The sequence below is a fragment of the Beta vulgaris genome, chromosome 4 (assembly GCF_026745355.1).
Source record: "Beta vulgaris subsp. vulgaris cultivar EL10 chromosome 4, EL10.2, whole genome shotgun sequence".
NCBI classification, from domain to species: Eukaryota; Viridiplantae; Streptophyta; class Magnoliopsida; order Caryophyllales; family Amaranthaceae; genus Beta; species Beta vulgaris.
This window is the reverse complement of record NC_079205.1, coordinates 26,251,245-26,267,095: the sequence shown is the minus strand read 5'-3', so window position 1 is coordinate 26,267,095 and position 15,851 is coordinate 26,251,245. Positions and strand designations below refer to the sequence as shown.

Sequence of the window (15,851 nt, the reverse complement as noted above, 5' to 3'; positions counted from 1 at the left end):
TAGATCTTGACGTTCAGTCCAAAACGTATACCCATTAATATCATAACCCTCATAAGAGCGTACAGCTTCACGAGGACCAAATGCTAACCACTTGACTGTTTCAGGAACACTTTCATCCAAATCATTGAGTACTCGTTTATGAAACCAATCAATGAAAGTCTTGTTATGCATTTGCGTCAATGCCCTCACTCCTTTTCCAGGATTGCTAACACGTAATTCCTCCATATGTTCACTTAAATAAGGATGGACATCTGGTACGTGATGCAATACAAATAAGTGAGCTTGTTTACGCTTTTCTACGGAAGGTGTGATCAATTTTGAACCAATTGTACCCTTGCCCTCAAGTCTGCCCTCGTGTCGGGATGTCGGAAGTCCAACAGGATCAACACTAGCAAAATACTCAGCCACAAAATTACTGATCTCTTCACCCACAATCCCTTGAATTATACTACCTTCTGGTTGTGCAGGATTCCGAACTTTATCCTTCAAAGTTCCCATATATCTCTCAAAAGGATAGCACCACCTCAAAAACACTGGACCACACAGCTTAATTTCTCGAACTAGATGGACAATGATGACCTAATGTCAAAGAATGCGGGGGGGAAATACATCTCAAATTTGCATAGAGTTTCAACTACTCTGGCTGCAAGGAATCGAGGGTCGACGGGTCTAGGACTTTGCTGCAGATTGAATGAAAAAATGAACACAGTTCTGTAATGGTGTGCCTCACATGCTTTGGAAGTATCCCACGAATTGCAATCGGTAAGAATACTTGCATCATGACATGACAATCGTGCGATTTCATACTCGATAACTTCAACTCACCATTTAAGGTAACAAAGCGCTTCATATTCGATGAGTAGCCAGTAGGGACCTTAATGCCATACAATGACTCGCAAAAAATCCGTTTCTCTGCACGCGACATCGTGTAGCAAGCTGGTGGCAAATAATTCTTCTCCGAATCCTCCACCTTTTTACTTTTCTGAGTTTCATCATCAACCCTTTCCTCCCCTCTTTTCTTCTTCCTTCCGTCCCTTTTCTGAGCCCACAACTCTGGTCGAATCCCCTCTTTTTCCAAGTAAAGTCGTGACGCCTTAACATCTTTTGTCTTGCCCGGAATATTCATAAGTGTCGCGATAATAGCTTCACAAACATTCTTCTCTATGTGCATGACATCCAAACAATGTCTGACCTTTAGATCTTTCCAATATGGGAGTTTCCAAAAAATGGACTGTTTTTTCCATAATCCTGTAGGTCGATCAACCTCACTAGCAGGTTTACCAAAGACTGTTTCAATGCCCTTCACCTGATTATAAACTTCAGTACCAGTTAATGGTCTATGAGCAACTTCTTCTTCAACCGTCCCATCGAATGCCTTCTTCTTAAACCGATAGGGATGGTCGCGGCTGAGGAGCCTTCGTGTGCGCATATACACATGTTTGCAGCCCTTAAGGTGTGTAGATTTCATGTCATCTAAACAAATCGGGCAAGGTTGTTTTCCTTTAGTCTTATACCCAGATAAGTTCCCATAAGCTGGATAATCGTTCATAGTACAAAAAAGCATGGCACGCAGAGTGAACATCTCATTAGCATACGCATCAAATACTAACACTCCTTCGTTCCACATCTTCTGTAAATCTTCAACAAGCGGCTGAAGGTATACATCTATGTCATTTCCAGGTTGTTTGGGCCCCGATATAAGAAGCGACACATCATGTACTTGCGTTTCATGCACAACCAAGGAGGCAAGTTGTAAACCACTAAAACTACTGGCCATGTACTATGCTGCGAGCTGAGATTGCCAAAAGGGTTCATGCCATCCGTACATAATCCAAGCCTCAGATTCCTATCCTCATTACCAAATGACTTATGCACCCTGTTGATAGTTTTCCACGTAGGTAGGGATGGGCATGGGTCCAGGACCCTACTCGGACCCTGTTGGACCCGACCCTAATTTAAGGGTCTGGGTCCAACTTTTTCAGACCCTAAGGGTCCGGGTCCGGGTTTGGGTCCAAGTAAATTTTTTAGGGTCCGGGTCTTAAAGTTTTGGACCCAGACCCTACCCAGACCCGACCCTTAGACCCTAAACTTATCTAATATTCAATTTTAACTTTTTTTGGAAAAAACAAACTGATTTTCTAAAAGACTAAAACTAAATATAAACAAAACACCCATTCTAACTCTTATGTAAGTTGTGTTTATTTCGTTTTTTTTCAGCGTAAGTTTGTGTTTTTGTTTCGTTTTTTTTAGTTTATATGTTTGTGAATTGTGTTTGTTTCATTTTTTTTTCAGTTTATAAGTTTGTGTTTGTGTTTGTGTTTGTTTCGTTTTTTTCAATTTATATGTTTGTGTTTGTTTCACGCGATTTTTTGTGTTTGTTTCATGGGAATTTCAGATGATTATTGATATTAATAAAGCTGAAAATTTAGCAAAATAAAAAATTTAGGCCTGGACCCTCCAGACCCTAAGGGTCCGGGTCAGGGTCCAATTTTTTCAGACCCTTAGGGTCCGGGTCTGGGTCTGCAAAAAAAATTAGGGTCCGGGTCTAGGGTCCAGCTGGACCCGACCCAGACCCTACCCTTGCCCATCCCTACACTCAGGCGAATCAGCCGGATGCTTGAGCAGACCGTCTTTCTTCCTATGATCTGCATGCCACCTCAAATTCTTCGCATCTCCTTTAATTGAGAACCGCTTAAATCTAGGTATTATGGGTAGATACCACAAACCTTGGCTGGTGGTCCTTCACTACCTCCAGCTCCTTCACGCTTGTACCTCGACAATCCACAAGTGGACACTCATGTAAATGCTCATACTCATTACGATAAAGCACACAATCGTTAGGACAAGCATGTATCCGCTCGTACTCTAAACCCAAAGGACACATCAGCTTCTTCGCATAATAGTACAACTTTGGCAGTTCATTTCCATCAGGGAGCATCTCAGCTAAAACTTCCACAAGATGTGAAACTAGAGTCCGTCCAACCAGTGTTCGACTTAATGTTGAACAGTGTTACCACCGCGGAAAGTTTGGTGTACTTTGTACAACCTGGATACAAGGCTTTTCAGCAGCCTGAGACATAGACTCAAAAATACAGGTCGTCTACACGACTGATCTTCAACCTCGTGTATCATCTCGTCTACCCGATCCCTATCATCATCTCCAAATTCATCATCCAAATTCTCATCCCCTAACTCATCATCATCCTTCTTTTTTTTCACATACATCATTCTTTACTCCAGAGCTTCCCATATACCTCCCTGCTCACCATGCCAACCCATACGTGGTATTGAGGCCTAAACCCACGGCGAAAGATATGCTCCCTAACCACATGTATACTACTAACCTTGCTCACATTTCTACAATCCAAACAAGGACAATAAAAGTCGACTGCTCCAGAGGATGTTTGATATTCTAATGCACTTCTACAGAATTCCGAGACCCCATTCACAAACTCAATCGATTCACGACTACCATACATCCAAGTACGATCCATCTCATTCAAGAAGACCACCTCTAATAATTAAACACAACATTCATTATAATGCATCAATCATTATTAAAGTACACATACACTCACATATTCAAATCACACACGTATACAACAAGCTAAGATAGTGACATGTTCAATTGTATGCATGCAGTCAAGGTCCTTATCACTCCAACCTAACCCATCCTTGGACGTCTAATCTCACTAGTGAATATATGCCAACTTTTCAATTCTAAGGAAAATCCGGCAGCATTTCCCTACAGTTCTCCAAGTACACAATGTAGATAATTGCTTATCTACATATGTACCAGAGAACAATGTAGAGAAACGATAAGCCAAGATTTTCCTCAGAATTGAAAAGAAGACACACATTCACCACCTAAGTGAGATCAAACGTCCAAGAACAGTCCCAAACCGGGGACTATTCAAGACTTACTCCTAATGAGTAAGTCTTGAACGGGTATCTAGGCATATATGATGATGATTCAAACAACTTGTAGATTTCATATATAGCTAAATCACATTGCGTTTTCATACAATCTCATATCAATAATTATAATAACATTATAAAAATACATATACATCAATAAATTATCAACTTTGTCTACATGTTAAACTATTAGTTCCTCTTAACACCAACGACGAGCAATGAAGAGAAAAGAGTACTTGGACTTTATTGCCTTCCTTAGCCTCTTCTTCCTACAATTGACAAAACCCACATTGCACATTAATCATTTAATTCAATTAAGAAAACAAAAGTAACTTAAAAACTAATTTCATACCTAATTCCACTCAAATGGTGGAGAAGAAATGAGAAGAGAAGAGAAGAGAAGGGTAGTGGTGATGGTGGAGAAGAGAAGAGAAGTAGTGCAGTGGTGGCGGACCAGTCGAGTTAGGTCGCGCAAACCCACTGTACTCGAGAAGAGAAGAGAAGAGATGTGGGCGGCAGTGGTGCAGTGGTGGTGCACTCGAATTCCGCGCGCAATTGGTGGTGGTGTGTAGTGGTGCACTCCAAAAAAACTCGCTAATGTGGTAGTAGTGGTGGTGGTGGTGGTCGCGCAAAGTGGTGGAGCAATGTGGGTGGTGGTGGTGTGTCGAATTAGGGCTCGCAAGGTGGTGGTGATGCACTTGGTTTTACGCTCGTAATTACTCTAAGTGAAAGAAAGAGGGAAAGTGGGAAGGATATTGTACATGCGCGCACTAAAACTCACTCAAAAAAGAAAATCAAAGTAGGGCTGCGCTAGTTAAAAAAAGCGCAGCCCTACCAAGCCAGAAGGGCTGCGCTTTTAAAAAAAGTGCAGCCCTTCACTTAGTACGGCTGCGCATTTTTAAAAGGCACAACCCTTCCCAAAGTGTAGGGCTGCGCCTTTTTACAAAAGCGCAGCCCTTCAACAATAGGGTTGTGCTTTTATCAAAAGCGCAGCCCTTCTTGCGTAGCCCTTCTGCTTTTTTCCCCTAGTGAAGCTTTTTGTCTAAATCATTCATGCTCTTGTAATTTAGCATGACATGTTTATTTATAATATCATGACAAGAATCAACTTGTCCTCCAAGTATCCACAAGCCACGACTACAATGTAGTATTTTAGGAAATTATTCTCCCTTAATTCTAGCTTAAAATCTAGCAAGAACTTTTGGAAACAAATACTTAAGGAAAGATGGCAAATCTTTCCTTAAGTACAAGAAAACACAAGACCAAGCTATCCCTTGCCTTACACGCCACTTCTTCACAATTTTAAGGCAACTTTCGTAAAATACAACCATGACAACTAGACTCTTAATTAACCGAAATTAACAAGATATTTTCGGCTTTATTGACGGTAAAATAACTCAACTAAATTAACTAACATTCTAACTAATAATGACACTACGTTAAAATGCTAAGTAGCTTCTTCATCGAGCCAGGTGACACATGACACAAATGCATTCTTGTATGCCATCAAAATTAATCCCATGTGTTCCATTAGAAGTGAAATTGGCTCATCTTGGATTGGTGCCTATTTGATCTACATCATTCTCCCCTTCTTCAAAATAATTTACCTCAAATTCTCATCATCATAGTAGGGAGATAGATCACCAACACTGAAAGTAGCACTTACCCCTCCTTAATCACTAGGTAAGTCTAGCTTGTAAGCTCCATCACCAATCACTCCAATAACCTTAAATGGACCATAAGCTCTAGGCGTAAACTTGTTCTTCTTTTTTCTTGGAAACCTCTCCTTCCTCAAGTAAATCCATACTAAGTCACCTTTCTTGAATCTAGGTTGGCGCCTATGCTTGGTAGCTCTCTCCTTGTATTGTGCATTGATATTCTCAGTTTGAGCCTTCACTTGTGCACAAGTCTTGTTAAAAGCTTCCAACCTCTTCTTTGGATCCGCATGTATCTTATCTTTAGGAAGAGAAATAAGATCAATAGGAAGAAAGAGTTTAACACCATAAACCACCTCAAATGGAGAACGTAAGGTAATTGATGAATGAGAACAATTATAAGCAAACTCCACATGTGCAAGCTTCACATCCCAATCCTTTTGAGTCTTACGCACAATGCCACACAATAATGAACCAAGAGTTCAATTTGTAACCTCCGTTCGGCCATTAGTTAGAGGATGACGGCTAGTGGTATATAGAAGCTTTGTTCCCATCATTTTCCACAAACACCTCCAAAAGTGGCTAATAAGGAACTTAGAATCCTTGTCCGAAATAATGCACCTAGGAATACAATGGAGCCTAATTATCTCTTTGAAATAAAAATCGGCAACATGAGAAGCATCATCCGTCTTGTGCATGGGAATAAAATGAGACATCTTTGAAAATCTATTCACCACCACCATGATAGCATTTTCGCCTCTTTGAGTTCTAGGCAAACCAATGATGTGTCACATTTATATATAGTTTTTAGATGCATTTTGATTGCATTTAGAAATCCTTTTAGAGCATTTAGGTGCAGAATGAAATGAATTACGTAACACTAGTAGAATAATTGCTTATTGCTGCGGTGATATTGCTGCGGTTTTACCCATACGCAGCAATATATCACGTAAAAAGAAAAAATATAAAATAACTATATTGCCGCGGTTTCGGCCGAAAACCGCAACAATATGGTTTTAAGCGAAATTTTTCTTCACAAATTTGACTATTTGACCAAATATATTGATGCGGTTTCTGACAAAAACTGCAGCAATATATTATAATAATTTAAAAAAAATTATTGGAAGCTATTGCTCTGGTTCCTAGAAAAAATCGCAGCAATATGCTTTTAGAATAAATATTAAGAAAGTGAGGTGCGGTATGTTATTATGTTATTTTTTCCCAACTAGGGTTTCCCCTCCCCTCTCTCTCCTCTTCTCCCTCTCTCATTTTGACGCCTCCTCTCTCAGTTTCAGTCACGCTTCCTCTCTCTCTTCTTCTCTCTCCTCCCTCTCATCCGTTTCTTTCCTTCTTTCTCCTCCCTCTCATGCGTTTCTTCCCTTCTCTCTCCTCCATTTTAGGTGGCGTCTTCAATCCCTCATTCTCGTTCTTCGTCGTCTTCAATCCTCCCTCACCAGAGGAAGACTTCGTCGAGATTTCTTCTCGTTGGTCGAAGACCTCGCGCTCGGTCGTCGTTCCTCAAAAACTCACCAGTCGTAGATCTCGCGCTCAGTCGTCCTTCCTCAAAAACTCACCTGTCGAAGATTTCGCGCTCGTCGTCGTTCAGATCGAAGACTCGACCCTTCGAAGCCCGCGCTCGGTCGTCGTTCCTCGCGAAGCCTTCGTCGTTCCTCTCGACGCCTCGTCGTTCCTCTCGACACAATACCTACAACACCATCTCCTACTGCTTGACGACCTCGCATCGCCTTCTTCGTCATTTCTCTCGAAGATTCACTTGATTTCCAGAATAATTTAATGTATGATTATCACCTGAAAAATGTAATTTTTCAATTTCATTTTTCAGTTTCTTATTTTTTGGTTTAGGGTTTTTTTATTTTCAGTTTCTTATTTTTTTTAATATATTTTTTGTTCTTATCATATTCTTTGTAATGGGTTATTAAGTTGTAACTTTTTTTTTTTTTTGCTTTTTCATTTTACTTTTAAATTTTTTGTATTATTTATGTAACTAGTTTTTTATTTGTATATATCAATCAGATTCATATGTCATTTTATCTTAATTTGTCTGCGAATTTGGTGGATAGTGGATGAGTTACTTGCTTGGTTTTACTCTTTTCAAATTTGATAGCAAAAAAAAAAAAAAATTCTTTTTTGCCTGTACCAGGGCCTATTGCTGCGATTTTCGACAAAAACCGCAGCAATATCCAAGCTATTGCTGCAGTTTCTAGCCTAAATCGCAGCAATACATTACACGTTTTTAATAAAAAATAAATATATTGCTGCGGTTCAGGATAGGAACCACAACAATATGTTCAAATATTGTTGTGGTTTAAAACTGCAACAATATTATTATTTCTTATTGCTACCCCCTTAATTGCTGCGCGCCCAAAAACCGCAGCAATAGGACACTTTTTAACCGCAGCAAATAGCATTTATTCTACCAGTGTAAGTTGTGCTCTACTACTCCCCGTTTGCGTGTTTTGATCATTTTCAGGTTACTTTGATGCAAATTGATTATGATTCCCTAAGATAAAGCCTATTAATCATTGAAAATGAAGATATCTTGCACAAGGATCAAAATGCATCCATTCGGGACAATTTCGAGTTAGAAAGAAGCAAAGAGTTAGTGAACGAAGTATCAAAACTGACACCTGTTCACTATTTTAGCGATAACTTATGATATACAAATTGATAATCAAGAAGTTACAGTTGGCTTGAAATCTAGACTTCAAGGGCTTTCCAATGATAGGTCATACGCCCCAATCTAACTTCTTGTTTGAGAGATACAACCTTCGCAAGTTGACGCAAAATTGCAGTTTTCTCGCTCTGTCGACCGGTCGGTTTCGCCCGACCGGGCGAAATTAAAATTTCACCAAGATGCAAGGCATGTTAGCCCGGTTAACCGGGCGAGAAAGGAGCTAAAATCTCTTATGCGCCCGACCGGGCGGGCTCGCTCGGTTGTCCGAGCAGATTTAGCTTTTCTATCGTAACTCTCAATCAACGTCGCCCGACCGGGCGGTTTTTCGGGACGGGTTTTTCCGCCTTTTTTTTAGCCGGTTTTTTAAAAATTATAAATAGGTTTTTAGTATTTTCGATTAGACTACCTTATTTTCTGCGTTTTTAGGGCTAAACACTTAGTTTTTCTCTCTCTAGTTTTGTATGAACTTTTACCTTTGAAGATTATAGAGATCGTTGATTTCCTTTTCATTGTTCCTCAATCATTCGGTATTCCTCTTTATATTGTTTAATTTAATGAATTCTTTTACTTTGATCATGTTTATTGAATTTATTATTATCATGAGTGAGTAGTATATTTCTAGGGCTTAGAGAGGGAAGCCATGTTTATACCTTTTTTATTGTGGTTTGATGTTCTTCGATATTCGGATTGAATTAGAATAATTCTTGTTGATTTGTTATGCTTTTTTAATTCATGTAATTGCACAATATAATGAGTTATGTTTAGCTAATAAGAATTAGAATCGAAAGATCGTATTCATTAGAGGCTTGTTACAATAGGTAGGTTTGATTATGTTGAGCGACCGTACTGGCATAATCTAAGAGTTGTTAATGCATGACCAAGGATTAGCGAAATAATCTATTTATTCGAACCTCAATCCAAGTATTGTTGAGCTATATTGTAGTGATTAGATTGGTATAAGCATGGTGGACCGATCAATTGCCATAGGTTTTTAATTATTTGATAAACTTATATCATTTTGTGTTCTTTACTCTAGTTTATTTATTAATTCTTCAATCAATTTTCTCTCTTGAAGTAGTTAAATAATTGACCACAAATCTGTAGAACTCCTCTCCATGTGGATCGACCCATATTTGCCAGTTTCTGCTAAACAGACACCGTGTACTTGTGGTATATTTTAAAACCCATCATGTTTTTGGCGCCGTTGCCGGGGAGACAACTAGTTTCTATAGCTTTCTGATTGATTATTTAAACTATTTCTACTGTCTCATTGGAACTTCAAGTTCCAATTGAGGTCATCTCACTGCACATTTTTCTTTATTTCTTTTATGCCCAGGTCTAAAAGTACAGGTACTCCAGTTCCAACGGATCCTGATCTTGAGGAAACCCTCCGACAACTCAAGAAGACACAAAAGAAGAAAAAGCAGTCTGCTAATTAGGGAAAACGCACGGAAGAACCAACCGAACAAATCATGCCTCCTAAGTCATTGAAGTCTTATGGGGTACCTTCTCCTGGCAATGTTCCCACATTCCCTACTATGCCTGATATACAAGCAGCCATCTTCGAAATCAAGCCTGCTCTCATTAATATGATCCAACATAATGATTTTGGCGGGCCTCCATTTAGAGACCCTACAAAACATTTACAACGGTTTCAACAACTATGTCGTACCGTTAAGCACCAAGGGGTCACTCCTAATCAGTTGAAGGTCATGGTATTCAAATTTTCATTAAAGGACAAGGCACAGAAATGGCTGAATGATGTTAATTAAACTGAGTGGAGCGCTATATCTGACGCATTCCTGAAAGAGTACTACCCTCCCACCAAGACTGCAGAAATAAGACATAAGTTTGCTACCTTCCAACAAGAACCCGATGAAACACTGAAGGAAGCGTGGAATAGGTTCAAGGATCTATAGAGAGAATGCCCACACCACAATCTGGAAAAATGGTTCATCACCCAAGCAATCTATAATGGTCTACAACCACATATCAAGAGTACAATTGATTCATCTGCAGGGGGAGTCTTCTTAGATAAGGAGGAGGATGAAGGGTATAATTTTCTGGCCAACTTAGCAGCGAATGATCATAGTTCTTTCAGGAATATTACAAAGAAAAAGTTGGATGTTGATGCATATGCCTTGTTGTCTTCATAAGTAGCCCAGTTGAGCATGCAGATGGACTCACTGAAATCTTTCACTAGTGGAAAAAACTGCTTTTGCTACCTATCAAATGCTTCGGTTAACTAATCAACCCGAGCATTTGTGAAAATTTTAATTTAAAAATTCACAAATGCTTGGGTTGATTAGTCAATCGGAGCATTTGAAGTGTCAAATGCTTCGTTTGACTAAACAACACGAGCATTTGTGATTTTTTTTAATTTACCCTCGCTCCCTCCTAATTTATAAATTAAACCCTCTCGCTGCTGCATCCCCCTTTACCTTTACTCTCCTCTCTAGTTTATTTTATCTACTCTATCGTCATTCCTTTCTGTCGCCATTCCTCTCTCTAACCTCCTCCCCCGATTTTCTCTCTCCTCCCGTAGCTTCCAACTCTCTTGCATTCCATAATCTTTGCCTCCCTTTCCAACAACATCAACATGAAACTAGATCTCCCCTCCAAAACCCTTATTTTCGGTGCCGAATCTTCCACCTCAATCCACATAGACGGTTTCAGGTACTACCCCTCCACCGCCCTCGCTGCGCAACGCCGCCACCCGCTCCACTTCTACTCTGCATGCAGATAAATTGAATCTAGGTTTTTTTTTTTGCAAAATTATGGTATGAGTTTTTTCAATTTTCGCTGTTAAATCTGGAATTTATTTGTTATGAAATTGTTCAATCTGTTTTTTATTTTTAATTTCTTATGTTGATATATTTTTTTGTTTAATGTTTGGATTCATGTTAGTATATACTATACAAAATGGTTTGGATCTTGAATTTTGTGATTTTTGATTTTGTTATGTGAAGACGTTTTTGGTGTATGCAACCTAAATATATAACTATTCTTTAAATTTTTTTTCGTGTGAGTTGTCTTTAATCTTGGCCTAAGATCTTTAAACTCCACCTAGGCTTTGGTACCAAGTCAAGTTTGTTGTTTGTCAAATGGATATTATATTATTTTCAAATTCATAAAAAATTACATGATCCTATAATCAATTGATCAAAATTAGGATAAGCAATCCTTTAAAGTGGATGTCATCTAGCTTAAAAGTTAAAGTCTTGTGAATGTGGAATGTAAAGCTATTTCTCAAAAGGAGACGATTAAGAATTGTTTTATGTTTATATATGTCAGCGCTGGGATTTTGAAATGTTGATCTTTTACTTAATGTCTGAATTGGTGATGTAAGTTGTTCTTTTTCCTTCTGTTTCCTCTTTATACATTGAGTTTAAATGTGTACTACTTGTTCATCATATGCAAGTTCATGAATCAGATTGCAATTTCTATCTTCAAGCCTCCCTGACCAGGTTGTATACGGCCATATGCCTAACTCTCAAGGGTTTATTGGGTTTATCTTTTCTTTGGAGATATAATATCATTTTCAGTTATGATTTCTCATTTATGTCTCCTCTGCTGCTATAAACTGCAATATAGGGTACTGGAATCAGTAACTGCATGATGGAATTCTCATAGTTAACTTATTTGGTTAACCGGAAGAGAATTTGTTTTGCAGTGTTGAGGCGTACAAGGATAAAGATTTTGTATCTCATACTAGCCCTGGAATTAATGGAAGTGATGAGAATTCGATAGTGAAGTGGTATTTTCAGTTCCTCCTTTGAAAAGCTTGGTCTTTAATTAATGGCTTTAGTTTGTGGTTATAATTATTAAAATTTCTGCTCTTTTTGCTCCTACTACATGTTTCATCTCTCTTATGTTATTTCTTGGGTTGTTAATCTTTTAAATATAGTGTATCAAGAGATTGAATCCCGTCTACATCCCCTTGCTTAGTCGCTCATCAGCACCAAAAAAAATAATCCTTTAAAACTTATTAAGTGATGGTTTATTTTAATTGTGAAAGTGGAACAATTCACATGGATTTTTACATCAAATCTCAATAACATTGGACCGTGAGTAACCTTTTGTAGAAAAGGATTAGTTGTAGAATGTAGACTAGAACCCACTAAAAAAAATTATGCAATTCGGAATCATCACTTTCTAAAAGATCAATTTCTAGCTGAAAATCACATCACTTTAACAAAACCACCGTACCGTTCTCTTTCGTACGTGAACTTTTGGAACACAACATTCTCACAACTTGTTCAGAAAATTGTGGACAGTTTAGAAATAGTTGTGTTACTGGCTACTAAGTTCACGTGAGGTGCGTAGTTGGAGTCGAGACTCGAGATGTACATCTCGTGAATGTCTTTTCCCTAGGGATTCATCATTCATGTGCAACCAAACGGTACTAAGTAGTACTTCGTCTAGTGGTAAGGAGCGCACACTTTCAACCTCAAGGTTATGGAGAATAAGAATAGAAAGAGCAGACAAGAGTCTCCGTCCTTTTGGCATTGTGTTATTAGATGTTTGTTTCAGGGTTTTAGAGAGCAAGAAGAAGTTATCTTTTATGAAGATTTTGACTTCTCATAGTTGTTATTTGTTATATGAATGTAGTTGGTGTCTGTAAAACTCGAGAAATTGCTGGAAGCTTTCAGTTTCCTATAATTGGGGTGCATCACATGGAGGCTCATACTATGGTAGCGAGGTATGGCTGACATCCCTGCGCAGAATCACTTGCCTAATGCCTAACATTATATGATGAATTTTGATCAGTTTTTAGAACTTCCATAGTTTGTCGTTTTTTAGCTGAGTTTTGATTGTGAAGAACCTTGTTTCTTCTACACCCCATTAAAGCTACTGTATTCTGTCGCATCTCATAGTTTTCCTTGTTGTCCAGGTTGACTCATAGAAACCTGCAGTTTCCCTTCATGGCACTGCTTATTTCAGGTAATGATGTTTCTCGAAGTAATTCTTTTGCACTTTTTTTGTTGAACGAGGCTGAAATTAAGTCTCAAATTTTATAATACTTCTATGGTCTCTCAGGACTGAGTGATGACGCACTATATGGTGCCTTTCCATCTAATCATTGTTATAGTCATAAACGAATTGGTTCTAGTGTGTTCTACTTTTACATATTTTTCTTTAAATTGCCAACATTCAGATATCGAGGCTCTATATTCCAACAATAGAGTTGAAAACATTGGAGAATAAGTTGAAATTTGACATAAGATTGAGAATTATGTAATATTAAAGGATTTAATAACCTGTGCAATTAAGGTTGCATTTAGCCATTTGTTATAATGATCTTGGTAATCTGTGAAAGATACTTTTCAAAGCTAATTACATCCAGCTTTATCCCATCTAATTGCTTAAGGAACTGAGCTGGTGGTTGGTATGGGGGTTATAAGAAAGGGAAATGGAATTAAGACCCTTCTTTTATATATCCCTTTCTCCATTGTTCTGCCAGATGTGTTAATCCTGATCTCCCCCCTCCCCTTGAGATTTCAAAACCCCCAGACCACTCTACACCATGGCTTTCCTTAACCACCATCATAGCTTCCCAATAGCCATACACCACCACAGCCAACCACCCTGCTTAGAAACACAGCAAACCTCCCATCCACTCCATCCAGCCACCTCTTAATCCGACACCTAGCAACCGCTTCATTATGTAGATCTTTCAAGTGTTACCCTTAATGCTATACTGAGTATCTCTTGGACTTCATCTTTCCTTCCAGGAGGACACAATCTTCTAATTCTTGCACGTGATCTGGGCCATTACATACAACTTGGAACAACCATAGATGATGCCATTGGTGAAGCATATGACAAAACAACAAAGTGGCTTGGTTAAGATATGAGGAGGAGTGGTGGTCCTGCTATAGAGGAGCTTGCTCGAGAAGGTGATCCTGTATCTATAAGATTCAAAATGCATGTCTTTTTTTTTTTTCGTGAACGTTTCTCAAGTCACATTTATTGGCCTGCATACATATGGTTTTCCAAATATTATTTTATTGGACTGTTTTATCACCAGTTCTATCTTCTGTTAGACTCCAATGCAACACCACAAGGATTGCAACTTTTCGTTTGCTGGTCTGAAGACTCAAGAGAAGTTGGCAATTGCATCAAAAGACATGTAAGCATCTGCATCTGCTAGGAGCAAGGGTGGTCGTTACTTGTTTATATTAAGTTAACCTGTATACAGAAAAAGATAGGCATCCTAATTTTTCCTACAAAAACAATAATGTTCAGAACCCTCAACCTATGCCGCAAACATCCTACCAACCACCTCATCAAAACCCACCACCACATGCTGCTAGACAACCATATTATCAAGGGAAACCTCATAACCCCCGTCCTAGTTGCAATAGGCCTTCACACCAAGGCTATCAGCAGCAAGTTTTTCATAATGCCAGCTCTCAAGAGCCTACTATGTCTGATCTATTGAAGATGATGGTTTCTATGCAGAAAAATCATGAGGAGAGCATCAAAGAGTTGAAGAACACTACTAAACACGTGGACATTCAACTTGCTCAGGTGGCCGAAAATAATGCACAGAGGCAACCTAGTCATCTGCCGAGGCAACCCATCCCCAAGGAGACTGTCAATGCCGTTACACTTCGTAGCGACACTGTTTATGATGCTCCTCCCATGCCCATTGATGATGATGCTCCTAGCAAGGAGAAAGAGGTGGTAAAGGAAGAAGCGGAGAAGAGTTCGATGCTTGAGGTTGAACTAGCTAAGGAAAATCAAACAGGAAAGCGAACGGAAAAGGTTTCTGAAACGCCTATTTTACCAAGGCTACCTTTTCCCCATAGGATGCAAAAGTCAAAGGTCGATCAACAACTTGGTAAGTTCTTGACTATGGTTAAGAACCTTGAGGTAATAATTCCTTTTGCTGAACTTATTTCTCAAGTGTCTTTTTATGCTAAGTTTTTGAAAGACATGATTACTAAAAAGAAAGACTTTGGTGGGGTAGATCGAGTCGCTCTAATTGAAGAGTGTAGTGTTATTTTACAAAATAGAACCCCACCTAAGTTGAAGGATCCTGGTAGTTTTTCCATCCCTTGTCATGTAGGTGCATTATTTATAGATAAGGCATTGTATGATTTAGGTGCTTCTATGTCTGTCATGCCTTTGTCTGTTTGTAAGAAACTGAATATAGGAGCACTTAAGTCCACTCAAATTACTTTGCAAATGGCTGATCGTTCTATAAAATACCCTCTAGGTGTTATAGAAGACGTCCCTGTTAGGGTGGGAAAGTTTTATATTCCTGTTGATTTTGTTGTGCTTGATATGGAGGAGGATACCCAAATTCCTATTATTCTTGGTAGGTCGTTTTTGTGTACTGCTGGTGCAGTTATAGATGTCAAGTCTGGGTCTTTAACTTTGAGTGTTGGTGATGATAATGTCACTTTTAAACTAACCAATGCTGTTAAGTCTTCTATGCTTGAGCAAACTTGCTGCAGGATGGATATTCTTGAGGAGACTGTTCTATCTGCACTCCCGCAGATGCTTTTTGTTGACCCCCTAGAGGTTGCACTTACTATGGATGTTTCCCTAGGCTTCAATGCTGAAGTTGATGC

At 38.9% G+C, this 15,851-nt stretch overlaps 1 long non-coding RNA gene and 1 other non-coding gene across 2 annotated transcripts; one reads left to right on the top strand and one right to left on the bottom strand.

Annotated features, from left to right (window-relative positions):
- Positions 1–10,103: 10,103 nt before the first annotated feature.
- LOC125494256 (small nucleolar RNA R71) lies at positions 10,104–10,210 on the bottom strand. Its single transcript, XR_007270604.1, has one exon. It is a non-coding gene; the product is annotated as a small nucleolar RNA R71 (small nucleolar RNA).
- Positions 10,211–12,878: 2,668 nt separating this feature from the next.
- LOC125494223 (uncharacterized) lies at positions 12,879–14,498 on the top strand. The gene is made up of 3 exons (XR_007270592.2): positions 12,879–12,970; positions 13,163–13,212; positions 14,004–14,498. It is a non-coding gene; the product is annotated as an uncharacterized LOC125494223 (long non-coding RNA).
- Positions 14,499–15,851: the final 1,353 nt, after the last annotated feature.